Source organism: Saimiri boliviensis, chromosome 5, assembly GCF_048565385.1.
Source record: "Saimiri boliviensis isolate mSaiBol1 chromosome 5, mSaiBol1.pri, whole genome shotgun sequence".
Taxonomy (NCBI): domain Eukaryota; kingdom Metazoa; phylum Chordata; class Mammalia; order Primates; family Cebidae; genus Saimiri; species Saimiri boliviensis.
The window spans coordinates 110435220-110453782 of record NC_133453.1 but is presented as its reverse complement, the minus strand read 5'-3'; positions in this window follow the sequence as shown (position 1 = coordinate 110453782).

Genomic DNA, 18563 nt, shown 5'->3' with positions numbered 1-18563 from the left:
ATATAGCACTATGTGTATGTGTGTGTGTGTGTGTGTGTTTCTGTTTACATATATATATAAATAATAAAAAATATATAAAATATTAAAAAAATACTATATATATATATATATATATATATATATATATATAGTATATATATATATATAAACTTTCCTCAAAGTAACATCCGATTTGTAAGGAGAAACCTCACTTGCCAAGTAAGAGTAGGATTATCTATTCAGTGTTGAAAGAAAAAAATGTAACTTTTAACCAAGACTGCTGTATCTACCACAGGTGAACTTCAGAAATGAAAAAGAAATACACTATTTCTTAGACAAGCAAAAATTGAGGGAATTCACCAGTGGACTGGACCTACAAGAAATTCTTAAATGAGTCCTACTTCTGGAAGAAAAAGGACATCCACTACCATGAAACATACTAAAGCATACAGGTCATTCATAGAGCAGATGTAAAAATGAGAAAGAGAAAGAAATCTAACGTTATCACTACAGAAAACCCTGAAATTACAAAGATAAACCATAAGAGATTTAAAAAGGATATACAAAATAATCAGAAAACAACAAGATGAGAGTAGTAAGTGCTCTCTTATCAATAACAATTTTAAATACCAACAATTTTCCCCCAAAAGATATATACTGGCTCAGTGGATAAAAGCAACAATTATATGCTGCCTACAAGAAATTTACTTCAACTCTAAAGACACACAGAATGAAAGTGAAGAGATAGAAAGATATTCCTAACAAAAACTAAAACCAACGTGCAAAGTAGTTATATCAGACAAACTAGACTTTAAGCCAAAAAACAGAAAGAAACAAAGAAATTCATTAGGTAATAACAGAGTGATCAACTCAGTCAAAGGATATAACAATTGTGACTACAACTGCACTCCATACCAGAGCATCCAGATATATAAAGCAAATAATGTAAGAGCCAAAGAGAAAGATTGACCATAATACAACAATAGCTGGGAACTCCAACACACCATTTTCAGCAGGGAACAGATCATCTAGACAGAAAGTTCATGAAGAAAAATTGTACTTAAACTGCTCTGTAGGCTAAATGGACCTAACAGATGTTTACAGACCATTTCATGCTACTGATGCAGAATACATATTCTCCTCATTCAGCACATGAAAAGTTACTCAGGATAGACCAAATGTTAGACTACAAAACAAGTTTGAGCAAATTTAAAAATACTGAAATGATACTAAGTATGTTTCTAGATCACCATATTAACAGTAGGAATCAATAACAAGAGAAACGTTAGAAATGGTATAGATACATGAAAGTTGTATTATACCATATGTTAATGAGTGGTCAATGGGTCTATGAAGAAATGAGGAAGAAAATAAAACAATTTACTGAAATGAATGAAAATGGAAATATACCAAAACATACAGAATATAGCTAAAGCAGTGCTAAGAGAGAAGTTCACAACAGTAAATGCCACGTCAAACAAGTAGAAAGATTTCAAATAAACAACCTAATGGAAGACCTTAACAAACTAGAAAAGCAAAAATAAACCAAACCCCCAATTAATAGAAGGAAAGAAATAATAAAAATCAGAGCAAAATTAAATTAGAGACAAAAAATAAGACAATATAAAAGATAAATGAATCAAAAGGTTTGTTGTTTGGAAAGATAAACTCAATTAACAAACCACTAACTAGAATGAGGAAAAAAAAGTAGCCAAATAAATAAAATCAAATAACAAAGGTGACATTATACCCAATCCTATAGAAATCCAAAGAATCATTAGAGTTTATTATGAATACAATTATGCACTAGCAAATTGAAAAGCTCAGAGCAAATGGATAAATTCTGAGTCATGTAACATACCAAGGATGAACCAAAAAGTGTCGACAATTTGAATAGACTAATATTGAATAACAAGATTAAATCAGGAATAAAATGTCTCCCAAGGAAAACCAAAAAGCTCAGGACTGATGGCTTGAATGCTAAATTCTATCAAACTTTTAAAGAAGAACTAACAGCAATTCTCCTCACACTACTCCAAACAATTGAGGAGAAAATTTTTTTTAACTAACTCTATGAGGGAAAAATTACCCTTATACCAAAACCAGATGAGGACACAACAAAAACAACAACAAAAGCAAGTTAACATCCCTGATAAACATAGATGCAAAATTTTTCAATTTCAGCAAAAACCCAACCATATCCAAAAGCACGAGAAAAAGATAACACACCATGATTAAGTGAAATTTATACCAGTGATTCAAGGATGACTTAAGTTACACAAGTCAGGAAATGTGATACATCACCTCAACAGAATGTTCAAGAAAAATTTTGTGATCACTTCAATAGATGCAGAAAAAACATTTGATAACATTCAACATCATTTCATTATAAAATATCTCAACAAAATAGATATTTAAGAAACTCACCTCAATACAATAAAAGTCATATATGAGAACAGACAGCTAACATCGTACTGAATTGGAAAAAGCCACAATATTTTTCTTTAAGAGCTGGAACAAGACACAAATGCCCTCTTTCACCACTTTTATTCAACATAGTACCAAAAGTCCTAGCCAGAGCAATTAGAGAAGATAAATAAATAAAAGAAATACAAATTGGAAGAGAGAAACTCAAATTATTCCTTCTGGTAGGACATGCTGGCTCATGCCAGAATTCCCAATGATTTATGGAGCCAAGTGGGGCAGACAGCTTGAGCCCAGGAGTTTGAGGCCAGCCTGGGCAACATGACAATGCTCTGTCTCTACTAAAAGTACAAAGAATTAGCCAGGCATAGTGGTGTGCACTTGTAGTCCCAGCTACTCGGGAGGCTGAGGTAGGATGATCACCTGAGCCCAAGAGGTAGAGGCTGCAATGATCCGTGATTGCACCACTGCACTCCAACCTGGGTAACAGAACAAGATTCGGTTTCAAGAAAAAAAAAAATGTCCCTCTTTTGAGAAGACATGATCACACACACACACACACATACACACAAACACACACACACACACACGTATATAAGGAGTTCACCAAAAAACTGTTAGAACTGATAAACGAATTCTACCAATTGACACAAAATCAGCATGCAAAAATCAGTATCATTTCTACACATCAATAGCAGACTAGCTGAAAAAGAAACAAGAAAGCACTCCTATTTACAGTAGGTAGAAATAAAACAAAAAATTAGGAGAAAGCTTAAACAAGGAGGTGAGAGATTTGTACTATAAAAACCACAAAATACAGATGAAATAATTTTTTTAAAGTACACAATAACCAGACATCTTATGCTCATTAATTGGAAGAGTTACTATTATTTTACAATTAACATAATATCTAAATAAATCTATTGAATCAAAGCAATCTCTATCAAAATGTCAAATGAATTCTTCAAGAAAATAAAAAAGGTAATCCTAAAATACATTTAGAATCACAAAATACCCTTATAGCCAAAGCAATATTTAAGAATAAAAACAAAGCTAGAGGCATCATATTATCTGATTTCAAATTATATCGCCAGGCTATAGTAACCCAAACAGCATGCTTCTGGAGACAAAGTAGACACCATAGACCAATTGAACACACCTGAGAATCTAGAAATAAATTCACATATTTACAGCCAACTAATTTTCAGAAAAGACCGCAAGAATATGCATTAGGTACAGGACAGTCTTTTTAATAAATGGTTTTGAGAAAACTGGGTAAACATATGCAGAAGAATAAAACTAGATCCATATTTCTCACCATAGACAAAGGGAAATTAAAGACTTAAATGTAAGGTCCAAAACTATAAAACTACTGGAAGTAAAGCTGGAGGAAATGCATTAGGACATTAATCTGGACAAAGATTTCACGTGTAAGAGTTCAAGAGCACAGGTTACAAAAATAAAAATAGACAAAGGAGACCATATCAAACTAAAAAGCTTCTGCACTGCAAAGGAAACAACTAACAAAGTTAAGAGAAAACATGTACGATTTGAAAAATAATCAGAATACACATTTCTTTAAAAGATACATACAAGTGGCCAAAACATATATTAAAAAATTGTTCTACATTACTAATCATTAGGGAAATGCAAATCAAAACCACAATATATATCATCTCACCCCAGTTAGAACGGCTGTTATCAAAAAGATTTTTTAAAGTGCTTGCAAGAATGCAAAGAAAATGGAACTCTTATATACTATCAATGGGAATGTAAATTGGAACAGTAACTTTAAAAAAGTATAAAGGTTTCTCAAAAAACTAAAAATACATCTACCATATGAGGCAGCAGTCCCCATTATGGCTATTTATCCAAAGAAAACAAAATCAGCACATCAAAGAAACAGCTACATTCATGTCTATCCATAGATGAATGGTTAAAGAAAATGTAGTATATATCCACAATGAAATATTATTCATCTATAACAAATTAAATCTGGCACCATAGATCAACTTGGAGAGTATTGTGTTAAGTGAAATAAGTCAAGCATGGTAAGATAAATCTCACACGTTCTCACTCATATGTGAGCTCAAAACAGTCAGATACATAGTCACAGAGTAGAATTGTGCTTATTAGCCCCTGGGAAGCATAGCGGGGAGAAAGGATAGGGAGAGGCTGGTTAATAGGTAAAGAATTACGGGTAGGTGGGAGAAATAAGTTCTAGTGCTCTGTAGCACTATAAAGAGAATATAGTTAATAACTTATATTTTCAAAAAGCTACAAAAGAGGATTTTGAATGTTTCCAAAACAAATAATAAAAGTTTGAGGTATCTGATGTGCTAATTAACCCAATTTAATCATTACATAAGATTTAAACATTACATACGTTTATAAATATATGACCATGTATTTCAAAAATATGTGCAATTATTGCATGTCAAATACAGCAAAAGGAAAAAAGGTATTTTGAGAGAGATTAAATTCACGTAACTTTTGTACCATAATGTTATAATTGCTCTTTTATTACTAGTTATTGTTATTAATCTCTTTATTTGCCTGATTTATAAATTAAATTTTATCATAGGCATGCATATATGAAAGAAAGAGTATAGATAGGCTTCAGAACCATGCTTGCTTTCAGGTATTCACGGGAGGTCTTAGAAGGTGAGCTTCTTGAATCAGTGGTGACTGTGAAAGGAAGAAGAAAACTATCCATCCTACTGTACTCTTACCACTGAGAACACTTCTGATACCAGATGTGTGGGGAGTTTTCCCCCCTCACCAAATAATTCCCCAGGGACACCAACTGAGTGTCCTATAATTCTGTTTCCTTCTGATACTTTCTACCGGGAGATAGCATCAAATCCCACAGGTTAAAGACTCAATCCCACAAGATTGTTGCCGTCATTTTACAGCCCAATCTCAAGTCCAGACCTCTAGACGTTCTCACTGACCAGCTATAAATTAGGGGTTCCCACAACCTCCTCCCCAGGTTTGATCATTTCCTAGGGCAGCTCACTGAACTTAGGAAAGTAGCTGACTTATACTTACCCATTTGTTATAGGAGGATTAAACTAGGGAACAGCCAAACGCAAGAGATGCGTTGGGCCAGGTGTACGTCATCGGGGATGAAGCCTCGTTGCCCTCTTGTGTGACGCCAACTCCCATGTGATCAGCTGCCCAGAAGCTTTCCAAAGCCCATTGTTTACAGTTTTTTTTTTTTTTTTTAATGGAGTCTCCATTATATAAACATGATTAATTAAATCACTGGCCATTGGTAATTAACTCAAACTTCAGCCTGCCTCCCCTACCTAGAGAATGGGAAGTGGGAGGTAGGGCTAAAAGTTCCAGTCCTCTAAGCACATGGCTGGTTCCTCTGGCAATCAGCAACCAGCTCCTATACTGAGGCTATCCAGGAATCCCCAACCCCAATACATCAGTCATCTCATTAGTATGCAAAAAGACCTTTACTTTGAAACTTGCAAGGGTCTTAGGAACTGGGTACCAGGAGACAGGCTGAAGACCAAATGTGTTTTTCTTATTACAAATTACAACTATCACAGTAACATCTGGGATTTAAAAACAAATCTAACTCATGAGCTCCGCAACTGCTCCGCACAGGGGTTGAGGTCTTGCCTGGCTCTTGGCATCGTTTCCAAGCCTAGAACACCTGAAACACTAAAACCTTGACCTTTTGCATACTTCCGAGGGCCTCCTGGGCCTGCCTGTCTGATTACAGCTGCAGGCGTTGCCTGCTGAGTATTCCTTTTCAAGAATGTGTTTGACCCACGAGTTTTAGTCCTGGGGGTTGAGCAAGCTCACCACTGTTAAAAGAAACCTAGACAAATTAAATTTTACAGAGTTTAATTCAGCAAAGAATTATTCTCAAATAGAGCAGTCCCTGAACTAGAACAGGTTGCAGAGCAACTCTAGGGCTGCAGATTGGTCAGATAATATTTACGGACAGGAAAAGGAAAGTGACATAGAGAAAACGGAAGCGAGATGAAAACACAGCTGGATTGGTTACAGTCCAACAATTGCCCTATTTGAACACAGTTTCAAGAGGTCCCCAACTGTGATTGGCTGAAACTCGGCTGCCGTAACTGACTGCCGCACCTGCCTGAAAGTTGATAGCTGCTGCTGGGTGAAAGAAGCTCAGCTGCTGGGAATGGCTGAGATTCCCATACTTGTTAAAAGAGTGGGTTGCAGTTCGCTATGTGTAATATTAACATATAAATATGTAAGAAGGCAGCTAATTGATCCCTGGTTTTAATTTCTATCTCCTCAAATAGAGACATTGAGTCCTATGGAGATATCTTTAAATATAAAACAGGCCGGGCGCAGTGGCTCACGTCTGTAATCCCAGCACTTTGAGAGACTGAGGCGGGCAGATTGCTCAGGCGACCAGCCTGGGCAACAAGGTGAAACCCCGTCTCTACTAAAATACAAAAAATTAGCCGGGTGTGGCAGTGTGCCCCTGTACTCCCAGCTACTCAGGAGGCTGAGGCAGGAGAATTGCTTGATTGCGCCACTGCACTCCAGCCTGGGCGACAGAGCCAGACTCTGTCTCAAAAAATTAAATTGAATTAAATTTAATTTTAAAATAAACAATAAACCATGTCACCTATAGAACACATTGCAGTGTTTAAATTAGTGTATTATAATAATTTGTATTTGTAACAATTTATAAGCATTATAATCAAGAGTTTTTATACACTGAAATAGCCACACTGTTTCTTTGCTTATGTAGGAAAATTACTGTCTCTTCTTTAATGTGCAGCAGAATTGTAATGATCTGACTCCTCAGACTAAGCGCTTTCTCAGAACTTTACACCTACACGGACTCTTTTTTGTCCTACTCAGGGCCAGGCTAGGTAAACATCATGCCTCATTCAGGCTGAGCCCAGGGAACTCAAACTGCTTCAGCCAGCAGTATCAGGAGTCCAAAAGTTAGCTCAAAATAGCAGCATCTGCATCAACTGGGAACTTGTGATAAAAGCACATTCTCAAATTCTATTCCTGAACCACTGGCTCCAATACTCTAGAAGTAGCTCAAACCATTTGTGTTTTAATTAACTCTACAGGTGATTCTGACAGCTACCAGAACGACAGGTTTCATGTGTGATAAACGCTATGATTCCTGTCTCCTATCAGCAGAAGGAGTCCCGTGGGAGAATGGAGGGCCCAGTTATCAACCCAGTTTGAAGATTTTATGAAGCCTTCTGAATTCTAAAGGATAGATATGAGCTAGCCATCAGGAGTGGAAGTGACAGAACATTCTAGAAGAGAGAATGAACACAGAGAATAGACCGCTTAGAAGATTACAAACAACTCAGGTGGGCTTGAAGGGCAGAAACGAATGATGTATAACAGATGAGACTAGAGAGGTGAACAGGAGCCTGGTCATAAGATAAGAAAAGCGACCTGCCAGAGACTGCGTAGAGAGAATGCTTTGTCCACAGTGTGTGCAATGACAGACCTGAGAGAACTGAAGCAAGACTGTGAACTGGACTGTAGAGGGTTAACCAAAGTAAGAACAGTGAGGACTCTGTGAAGTCATCAGATCAGGAGATAGAAGGCAAAATCAACAGAGTTGGTGCTTAATTTGGCTTCTGAATTTTGAAACTACAGAATCCTTCAGTGAAGTAAGAACCTTAATTAGAGAAATAGAGTTGGAGGGAAATATGATAGTTTTATTTATAGACACTGAACTTGAGATACCTGTAGAAAGTTATGCATACCTATCTTTATACATAGATATCCACTTCATATACTAATTACTATAACAACGATAATCTGCAATGATAAAGTAACAATTAGAGTTTTAATTTTTACATATATAAACATTGAATCCTCACAATAGCAGGAGTGAAAAATGGATTTAAAATTACTCTTGAATAATCTATTTTCTCTGTCAAGAAAAAGATTAGTTTAGCTGCTAAAAGTGAGGAAGGAGGTAGATGAAAATTCTAACTAAAATATTTAATCTCATCATAGCATTGGCTTTTCCTCGTTATTTAATTTATCATGTTTCTCTTTCCCTACACATTCATGTTGTAGTAGTGTTTTTGCAGTTTTCTAAAACAGAGTGTTAATTCGTGTCTCTGTGTTTTTGCAAATGCTGTTAATCTTTCGTAGGAAAGGAGGGAGCATGACTCTTTGCTAAACTTGCAACACGTGAGCTGCACTGTTCATTCAGCCTCTTCAAGGAGAAAGGGTATAAACTCTGAAAATCGTGCAAGTTCTAAAAGGCTGAAGATGGGATTTCAAAGCTAGTGGCATATCAAAATGTTCCCTGTTGTGCTGAGCCAGTATATGGGTGTGTTTCAAAGGCCAATAATTTGTGCTTATGGATCGTCTCTCCCTGAATAAATATGACAAAACTTCATGAAGCTGAAATATTGCTCATTTCTCTTTTATAAATGGTTATATGTTTCATAAGACAAATCTTCCAGTCAACAAATTCTTACCCAGGGCACTATTACTCTGATAAAATTACTAAAGGTTTAATTACAAAATTCCAAAACACAAAGACAAGATTTACTTTATTTTTTATTCTATACTGTTTTTTTTTTAAACAAACTTTTAACCCAAAACAGCTTTACATCTACAGAAAAATGTGAAGATGGCACTGACGGTTCCCATATACACCACACCAAGCCTGCCACACATCAGAATCCTGTCTTAGTATGGCATATCTGCTACAATTGATGAACCAATATTGATATGTTGTTGATAACAAAAGTCCATAGGTTATCCAGTTCTGCAGTTTCCACCCCTGGCCTTTTCCTATTTTAGGATCCCTTTCAAGGTACCTTATTAAAAACATTCCTCCAGTCTCTTTAGGCTTCTCTTGGGTGTGTTAGACTTTCTTTAATTTTGATGACCATGGAAGTTTTGAAGAATAATAGTCAAGTGCTTCTCAAACTGCTGTACATTGGGATACATTTTATGTTTTTCTCATGATTAGACTGGGGTGATTTGAGGTGAGATGACCACAGAGGTAAAGAACCATTCTGATGGCATCATTTCAGAGGAACATGCTATCCACATGGACCATAACCATTGCTATGAACCTTGACCTTCTGGCCTGGAGAGTATTCAGGTTTATCCTGTGCAAATATATTCTCTCTCCCTTTCATACTGCACTCTTTCTAAGGGGTGGGGAGCTGTGTTCCATCTTCCTGAAGGTGAAGCATCTGCATAAATCATTTTGTGTTCTGTTGTGCAAGAGATTTTCCTCTTCTTATTAATTTACTGATGCAATATTTTTATTGGTATGGATTTTTTAAAACTTATTTGAGGCTGGGCGTGGTGGCTCACGCCTGTAATCCCAGCACTTTGGGAGGCCGAGGCGGGTGGATCATGAGGTCAAGAGATCGAGACCATCATGGTCAACATGGTGAAACCCCGTCTCTACCAAAAATATAAAAAATTAGCTGGGTGTGGTGGTGCGTGCCTGTAATCCCAGCTACTCAGGAGGCTGAGGCAGGTGAATTGCCTGAGCCTGGGAGGCGGAGGTTGCGGTGAACCGAGATTGCGCCATTGCACTCCAGCCTGGGTAACAAGAGCGAAACTCCATCTCAAAAAAAAAAAAAAAAAAAAAAAAAAAAGAAAAAGAAAAAGAAAAAAAACTTATTTGAAAATACTAAATAAATATATAATATAAATAAATTATTTGTGAAATTATTTACTCTATTTGAGAATAGTTCTTTGCTAAATTAAACTCTGTTACATTTAATTTGTCTAAAGTTTTCTTTTAACAGTAGTAAGCTTTCTCTGCCCCCAGGAATAATAAATAATACTATAGACTATTCCATGTAATATTCCAAATACTTTATGAGTTTTAACCTCCAAATTACTCTATTTCTTCTGTGACTCAAATTAGTCAAAACTTCAAACAACTAAAGCTCCTTCAATTGACTCCTGTGTCTCATTCACAGTACATGTCCATCATTGGGATTATTTTCAGCTCTTTCTTAGTTTCTGGCACTACAAGATGCTCCAGGCTTCTCCTGTATTCTTCCAGCTCCAATATTAGACTTAGTCATTTATCCAAGAAGCCCTTGTTTCCTTTTCTTCTGGAGTATTGGAAAGTAAAATCTGAGCACCAGGTGTGCTCACTGTTCAATTCCAATGTACATGCATATCAGGATCAGAATTATTAACCTATGCCCCATGGGAAATAATTTTATTAATTAAAGTGTAGTGTTTATGTGCAGTTCTTTTTGCCTTTAGACTTAGACTGTACTCATTTCCAAAGTTTTCTTAGGTCAGCACCTTTTTTCCCATCCCGTACAAATTTCATTCATTTGTTATATAGTCAGATTGCTTGTCTCATCCCACATTCCATCCTGGGATTTCCCTATGTTCTAAATGCTTTAAAAATTGTCTCTCTTTTTGTTATGAATTCTATAAGTTTTGACAAATGCATTGTGTCATGTATCTGCCATTTGAGTATTATACAGAATGATCTTGCCATCCTCAAAACTCCCCTGTCCTCTAGTTAATCAACCCTCCTGCCCTCCCTCTTGAATTCCCAGATGTCACTGTAGTTTTGCCTTTCTAACCATTATTATATAATAGTTTTTTCTTTCTCCAAAATGTCTTGTAATTGGAATTGCATTGTATGTAACCTTTTCACACTTGCTTTTTTTCATTTATTATATACATTTAAGATTCATCCATTGTTATGAATGTATTTTTATTACTAAAAATATTCCATTTTGTGAATGTACCACAATTTGTTCACCCATTTATCTATTGAAGGGTGTCTTAATTGCTTCCAGTATCTGGGGATTATAAGTAACGCTGCTATAAGCATTTACATCCAGATTTTTTGAGGAGCATGATTCCAAATGCCAGAAGGTATGCTCGTCAAATCTGCCTTGATCTTCCTCCTGCCTTCCTTTTCTTCAGTTCCCTGCATAGCCTTTGGGGTGAAGTGCTGCCATGGTCTCCTGCAGCCTCTCTACCGGTGAGGGTCTATGATCCTTGCTGGATCCACCATTCCGATTCACCTGCCATGCCTCCTCCACTGCTCCTGCAAATCTATGAGAGTCCTGTTCAGTGTCTGGTATACCACAGTGACTCCAGCCAAATTCGGCACCAGAACGGCTCCTTTCAATATTGGTTTCTGAGATGAAGAGTGGCTTCCACTTAGGCTTCTTACAGGAAATGCACCTCAGTCACCAAGTTACAGTCAGCAGCCTGCTGCCTCCCAGCCACTTACTCCCTTACACAGTCTGCCTTTTATTCTTTTTTGCTTTTTCTGGTATCCTCTATGCCTTACTCTTTTTTTGCTATTGATCTATTTTCCCATCAATTATTTTTATGCATGACACACTTCTAGAGAGCTCTGATTCTGATATAAATAAACATTTTAACAGTGCCACACTCTAAAGGCAGAAAACATCCTATTCATCCTTACCCACCACAACCACCTTCTCTCACCCTGAAAATACTATTTTCCCTGCTTGTTGGCTTTTAAATTAAAGACCCTATTTCAGATTCCAGTCATGACTCTTATTAGCTGGGTGACACTCGGCAATGAGTACAACCTATCCAAGCTTCAACGTTTCTTTTGGAAGATGGAGATAGTATCCGTTTTATGAGGTTTTTATTGAGAGCCAAGTATGCAAATATCTTAATACATGCCTATTTTAAAAGAGTCATTTAAAAAAATAATAGTTCTTTTCATTTGGTCTTCTCTCATAGAATTTTATTTTTTAAATATTTTAATCAAAACCTTCCCTTACCTGTCCTCTAAGGCTGTAACATTTAAGGAGAGTGAATGGTAGTGAACTATTTGCTAAAACTTTTTAGTACCTTGCCATGATAAAAGGGATATTTCTTTATATATAAAGCCTTTTGTCATTTTGAAGGTTCTACCATATAGAGGGTTGATGGACCACTAATTTTCAACAGATTTATACGTAACAGATATGGTAGTCAAACTCAGCACTAAATGTCTTAAAATATTATATGTTTTATTTCAGATGACGTCAGTGACATCTGCTTGACCTTCAGTGAACATGAACACCTACTCTGTGCCGGGCACCATGAGCGGCTCTCTAACACATAATCTAATTAATAGAATTGTTATAATCCTGTATAGAGTTAAAATATTTAATTTTCTCAGTATCACAAAGTCAGCAAATGATAGAGCTTAGCACCGAGCCATGCACGTAATACATGTTCAAAACATATTTGCTAAATCAGTTATGAAAAGTGCTGAGATTTGATGTAAACACTAGCCCTTTCCATTTCCATATTCGTTCACTGTGTCACTCTAAAACCTCCCAAGAGGTCCTATCTAAATTTACTATTTGAATGATTGAAAACAACACTGTCAAGGCACATGGCTTATCAAGACCTGACTTGCTGCTGTGCAGGAGTGTGAGCTGATAGCAGAGGATTTCATCAGGGTTAGGATTTGGAAAAGCTCCTCAGACCTCCTGCAGCTCCCTCTCCCTGCTGGAGCATTTTTAATGTCCCTGGGGATAACAATGGCATGTGGATTCTCTCTGTAGGAGTCCTTTGACATTGGTACTGACCTTTCAAAACATCTCTTAAAATATGCCGTGAGCACTAAGACTTCTCCTCTTGCATCTATCATATATATATATATATATATATATATATATATATATATATATATAAATATATATATATATATATTTTGATGTTGCAGAGGGTGACTGACTAGGACAATCACAATATAAACACGAGTAGGTAGATGTTTGGCTGCTTCACTTACATGTGTTTTGTCTGTAATTTCATTATGTTAACAATGCTGGATGTTTCATATCAGCACCTACCTTTAAAGAAAAGAAATCTAAATGTCAAATGATAGGAGTGGAAGTTGAGTCCATTTCTATTTTCATTTTCCAATCCATGCTACTCAGAGACACAACGGGGATGGAGGAGGGTGTGTGGAGGAGTTCGTGCTTCCCTTTTAGGACTTTTACAAAATTTCAAAGTCAGACTCTGTCCAGCCTCACTGGCAATACAGTAAGTCCGGCTCCTTTTCATAAACCTAATCATTATTTGTGTGGAAAGAGCCTTCAAAGCCTCAATTACACCACCAGGTACAGTGTGTCCACTTAGAGACTAGCCAGATTCCACTGTTAATGAGATGCTCGTCCACTCTGGATACTAGAGCACCCACTTCAGTTCCCTACTGGACAGGTTTGCATTGTGTCTGCAACTCAGGTATTGCTTTTCCTAGGCATGCTCAGCACAGGTAGGAAAATTTTGTCCCTCATTGTGTTTCATATAAAACAACCCAGCTTCATGGTGCAGCTGCCACATTCAAGAGGGGGATGTGTGGAAAATGGAAAGGGTGTGATCAGGCAATACTTGCTTCATGGAGGAAGAGAGGACAAGGTCCTCTGCAGGAAAGGCTGGTCCATTTCTGCCTATTAGTTAAGAAGAATGTCATGAGAAAAACACTATGGTCAAGAAGGTCTCTTACAAATTTCAAGCCCAGTTTAGAAAATGTAAGCCTCAGCACAGAAATCACCATGACTGACTTCTGAATATTAAGAATTTCTACATTTTTCTTTACTAAGAGTGCAAAGTCTGAAACACCACAAGTTGCTGAAACATCAAAGAGCCCCAGAAAGATTCAGACTTATAATAAATTAGCTTTAGGTACATTTGAGAATCGGTTTTTTTCCCCTATTATTTGCTTTTCAGACAAGTTTAGAATTTATGTATTAAAAAATGCTTTGATTTTCAAGAAGAATTAAAAACCCAGAATCAATAAAGTCAAAGACTGTAAATTTGATAATGGAGGAATAAAAGAAGAGCTAGCTTAAAACAACTAGTATAAGTTTACATGACGTTATAGTTTTCTGTGCATAAACTCATTTATGCTCATCAAACCGTATGAGTATTTTTCTGATTAAACACATTTTTGTTGAGAAAATTGAGGCACAGATAAGTTAAATAACTTGTCCAAGATGATGATGTTAATAAAATAGAGCTATAATTCAACTCATAGAGTCTTACCTGTCAAATGTTTTGTATGGCACCAAACAAATTCAAAAGACTAGAAGCAAAGTAATAAGTTTTAATCAGAACTTCATAATAGATAAAAGACTAATTTCCTTAAATTAAAATTAACATACACATTCATAAGAAATAATACGAACAAGCTAGGATAAAAAATGGTCAAAAGATGTAAACAGGCAGTTTATCATTTTCAGAACAAGAACCAAGAAGCATATGAAAAGACGTTCTGCATCGGTTGCCTTCAAAAGAATGCAAGTCGTAACAGCAATAAAATAAGAATTTTTCTCTTATCAAAAAAAAGTGAAAAATCTAATGATTCCCTGTAACAGCAAGAATGTAGGGAAACAGGGTCTCTCATACAGTTGATGGGACTGTGAGTTAGTGCAAAATTTCTGGAGCGTAATTTGGCAATGCCTATTAAAATAAATACACACATAAATTTTACTCCAGCAATCTTATTGCTAAGCATGCATATTTTCAATTTGCCTTAAACAAGATTATCAATGTAATATGTAAAAGTTTCTCCTTATAGCATGGTGTGTAAGAGCAAAACCTGGAAACTATTAAGTTTTCAATCAGTAGGCTTCTGAAATTACGGTACATAAATAGAATGAAATACTATTAAACTGTTCTAATTTGGCCAATATGCAAGGTAAATAATTGTTTTTTTTTTAAAGCAGAGAACAGTGTATATAATCTGATTTGTTTTGTATTTTTTCCTCCTATGTTAATGAATCTCATAAGTGATTTTAAAATGAAGAGGAAACCCCTGGATCCAAATGCACTGGAGAAGAGGGTAGACCTCATGTCTGTCTCTGTTCAATATACAGAGAGATTCCTTGTCTCTGGGCTACAGTTGGAGTTCGTTTTCCACTTGAGTTGATCATTCATAGGTAAGTATCATGGCACGACACTTTTCAAGTGATCTTAGATGTAACGAGTTATCCCACGGTCAAGTAACTCCAGGTGCCATGGCCCACTCGCCAGATCAAAGGCCTTGTATCTGTTACAGGGCTTCACTCACGTCCTGTGGCAGCTCTGGCTTCTGAGCACCGTATCCACTATCTGCTTACATTTGTCAAAAGACAGCCGTTCTGTTTACCTAGTTTCTCCAGTCCTAACCCTACGAAACCCCTGTTTCCTCGTTTTCTCAGTTGTTGATGGATGTGAGGTCCCTTCTGGCTTTCTTCCTGACTATGCCAGAGAACTGACATTCAGGCTTTACGGAGGACAGTCAGTGGGAGTGCATTAGTGACTCTTCCACACCCATACAGCCAGCAACCTTGGGAGAAATACATGTATGCCATATGAAAGAACTGCCTTGTGTGGGTACACGCACAATCACAAATGTCAGATTATCTGGGCAAATCCTACCCATTTTGCTTGCAAGAGTTGTGGCTGTAAGCAAACTGCTTTTCTCTTTCTCCCATAGTTTCCTTATCTGTCCAATGAGTGCCATAGGAGTACCTCAAAGAATCGTGAGCGCTAACATATGAAAATTGTATGAAATGCTCTGTATTAAATAATAAAGCATTATACAATAATAAACAACTAGGTTGGTGCAAAAGTAATTGCAGTTTTGCCATTGAAAGTAATGGCAACACCCCCAATTACTTTTGCATTAATGTACTTTTGCACAAACCTAACATGATAATAATTGTTATTAATTAACCAATTTGACATTACTGCCTGGGACCCCCAGGGAATATAACGAAGCAGAAGCACTCTGGGAAGAGGCATGATGTCTTTCTGCAAGGTGGATGCTGCCTTACTTCTGCAAAACACTTCCCTGGAGTCAGGGTAACAGAATACTGAACGGTCCCCAGGGCTCACACAGGGAGTGCTCAAGTTAGGTTGCAGAAGTTAAATCTGCAAGGTGAAGAGCTGTGTGACCACAGCCCAGGTGACCAGGACCTACCAGGGCTGGGTGGCTTGTCATTCACCATATTTACCTTGTGGTAGGGAGAGTAGTTTCAATCAGGCAGGCTCAGCCATAGGCTGAAGCTGGCTTTCCTTGTGGCTTTCTTTCACGCCCACTGAAAAGGGCTGAGTCCTAGATCAGACTCTCAGATGCCAGGTATATCAGAGCAAGGATTTCAAGGAAAAGAGAAAGGCACTCTTGCAGACAGTGGTTTTGGATTTCAAAGATATTTAATTTGAAAATGAAATATTTATGAACCTTATATCTCTTGACAATAAAACGGGATACAGAAATTAATTACAACATATTCAAGTAAACATATTCATTAAATGGCTAGATGTAACATTTTCATGTTTATTTTTATCTGTATTTTATATTTGTTTCAGTCTTTTTGGCTGAACAAAACTTAACAACACAAATAGGTAAGACTAACATACAAGACAAATGTTAAAAATCAGTAAAGGTTGGTGGAGATATTTGTTGAGACTCAATACTCTATTGGGTGATTTGGGGTTCACACAAGAAGTCGCTGTTGATGCTCAGCTTCGGAGGCCATGCTCTCCAGAAAGGCAGTCCTCAGATGCAATCTGACCTCAGCTTCTTATTGGCGTCCCCATTCTTTCTAAACACTGACTTTTCTCTCAACTGGACTCTCTGGCTCTTTCATGAATCCATGTCATCAAGAGCCTCTCACTGCCAGACTGATATTGGGAGCTTCTCGTCTCTCATAATAATGAGATCATCTACAAGTATTTTTTATTTTTATTTTTTATTTTCTTATAAAGGTAGGATTTGGCTTGAGCTACTCTTCTTCAAATTCCACAGTGACATAAACGTAATAGTTCAAATAGATTATAATTTCTCATTGCCTCTTCCAATGCCTGAATCATGGTCTGTAGTATTACTATCATTGTAATCCTCAATTCCTGGTAATCTGGGCTTTAAATAACTCAATCAACAGCAATTAGAGGAATCACTACTGGAGCAGAAGAAAAGTTCAAGCATTGCAGACTGGAAAGTCGATATAGCATATGCATTTTTAAATCAGTAGTTGCATAGAATAATAATGCTTCAAGTAATAACTTTAACTTGTCAAAATGAGAAGAAAATAGGGTAATTATTCAGGCAAATCATTCTTATTGTTAATCCCTGACTCATTGACTAAGAAACATTTTTGTTGACTTTTCTTTTTTTTTTTTTTTTTTGATTGGGGGCAGACAGAGTCTATCTCTGTACCCAGGCTGGAGTACAGTGGCACAATCTCAGCTCACTGCAAACTTCTATCTCCTGGGTTCAAGTGATTCTCATGCCTCAGCCTCCCCAGTAGCTGGGATTATAGGCATGTGCCATCACACTCAGCTAAATTTTTTGTATTTTTAGTAAAGACACGGTTTCACCGTATTGCCCAGGATAGTCTTGATTTCCTGACTTCATGATCCACCCACTTCAGCCTCCCAAAGTGCTGGAATTACAAGCGTGAGACACCGCACCTGGCCCATTTTTCTGACTTTGAAGGAAAAATCATAAGTAGGAGGCTGGTTGCTTTGAAACATTTCTTGCAATTTTACTGATAAATATCAGCAGTGAAACAAAAGCATGTATAATATGTTTTACAATATGTAGCATGAACAGCTGCTTGGCCATAAAAGTGGAGTTTGAAAATACGTGTTTTTTTTTTGTTTTGTTTTTGTTTTTGTTTTTGTTTTTGTTTTTTAGCAGTGGAAGCATCTAAGAAAATTCAAGAGTTTCTTACTGTTGTTTTAATAAAGATTGCCAAACCATTAAATTTTTCTTTAAAAGCACTCTGCAAACTCTTCAGTTATAAGCTTAGCACACTCACATGTATGTGCAAATAAAAGAAAATGTTAGCAACCATTTTTACAATTACCTCCTCTCTCTCCACAGTTGTTCAGTTACTGGAAATTTTTTAATAGCTGACTTTGATAAAGGAATGGGAAATAATTTAAATGAGAATGTGTTCTGCAAAACAGCGTCTTTACCTCTGCCTCGTCTATGAAGGAGTCCTCATTCTAACAGTGTTATGCTCTCAACATTTGTTAATGTCCTCCCGTTCCACTGGGACATTTTCAAAATTGACATGATGGCAGCATGATTTTGGATACTGCCTCAAACCGGTTAACAGAATTCTTAAATTCTTTTCCAAGCCTCAACATTCACTTTGAATCTATAATTTTATACCAGGTTAGAACGTTCTATATCT